The sequence below is a fragment of the Octopus bimaculoides genome, chromosome 12 (assembly GCF_001194135.2).
Source record: "Octopus bimaculoides isolate UCB-OBI-ISO-001 chromosome 12, ASM119413v2, whole genome shotgun sequence".
NCBI classification, from domain to species: domain Eukaryota; kingdom Metazoa; phylum Mollusca; class Cephalopoda; order Octopoda; family Octopodidae; genus Octopus; species Octopus bimaculoides.
The window spans coordinates 59,943,007-59,944,491 of record NC_068992.1 but is presented as its reverse complement, the minus strand read 5'-3'; the positions used below and the strand labels follow the sequence as shown (position 1 = coordinate 59,944,491).

Below are 1,485 nucleotides of genomic sequence, written 5' to 3'. Positions count from 1 at the left end.
TATGCAACTCCATTTAATTGAACAATACAATCATTACATCAATTTAAAATGCAGACGAATTCTCAGCTGCACAAAAGCATAGAATTTAATTAAATTAGAACAGATGGACACATTAGTATAATTATACCTAAAATCTGCAAGAAGTTAAGGAGATAGACAAAGAACATGTTGCTTCCAAGGAAGTCTGCAAGGGCATAGTTTCAAGGCATGCTATTTAACTATACACTCATGCCAGGGAAGAAAATTGCAAATAATTTAGAGTAAATTTCTCATGTTAATTTACATGCTTAAAGAAGAACAGTCTGACCTTTGCTTGTGGGCACGGTAAATACACTATGAAAATTACATTTTGGTCTGCTAGACCTCATCATTGCAGTACAACTTCATCAAGCTTAGAAATCAGTAACTAGATTTTATGACTTTTAAAAAAAAGGTTACACATATCTTTAGCCATGAATAATTTACATAATTAATAAAAGAAGCTAAGGGAATTAACTCAAAGAGAGCCAATGACATGGACCTGGATAATTTAGCAAAAAAGTGATGCACTAAATGCCACATAGAAGAAATTATTAATTTATGGCTGGTAAATTTATGCTTTCTATTGTCAACTCTGATGGAAATTGCAATAAATTAAAAATTTATCACATATAGCATTCATCACATCGACCTTTATTGATTGCGGTGTGAGTGTGTGTGTGAGTGTGTGTGTGTGTGTGTGTGTGTATGTGTGTCTGTGTGTGTGTGTGTGTGTGTGTGTGTAAAGAAAGAACCATGTTCAGTCAAGCAAAGTTCATGCAGGCATCCAGTAACTATGCTTGGCCAAACATTCTTCTTAAATCATAATAGAGTATTAAGATTATGCAAAATGTACTTTTTTACTCTAGGCTCAAGGCCTGAAATTTTGGCAGAGGAGCCCAGTCGATAAGATTGACTCCAGTACACAACTGGTACTTAATTTATTGACCTCGAAAGGATGAAACGCAAAGTCGACCTCGGCGGAATTTGAACTCAGAACGTAGCGGCAGACGGAATACCGCAAAGCACTTTGCCCGGCGTGCTGACGGTTCTGCCAGCTTGCCACCTTAGATTATGTAAAATATAGATCGATAGATCGATAGATCGATAGATCGATAGATCGATAGATCGATGGATGGATGGATGGATGGATGGATAGTTAGAAATATATGTCCTACACACACATACATATATTTTTTTTTTCTTTTACTTGTTTCAGCCAATTGACTGTGGCCATACTGGAGCACCAACTTGAAGGGTTTTGAGTCGAACAAATCGATCCCTAGACCTATTCTTTTAAATCCTAGTACTTATTCTATCGATAACTTTTGTTGAACCACTAAGTTATATGGATGTAATCACACCAACATTGGTTGTCAACAAGTGATGAAGGTTCAAACACAGATACAAAGACACACACACACACACACACACACACACACACACACACACACACACACACACACA

General features: G+C 36.6%; 1 protein-coding gene across 1 annotated transcript in view; it reads left to right on the top strand.

The window, feature by feature from the left end:
• Positions 1-1,485, top strand: part of LOC106880106 (small conductance calcium-activated potassium channel protein 1) — a 514,884-nt gene that overhangs the window by 280,436 nt on the left and 232,963 nt on the right. The gene's annotated exons all lie outside the window — the stretch shown is intronic.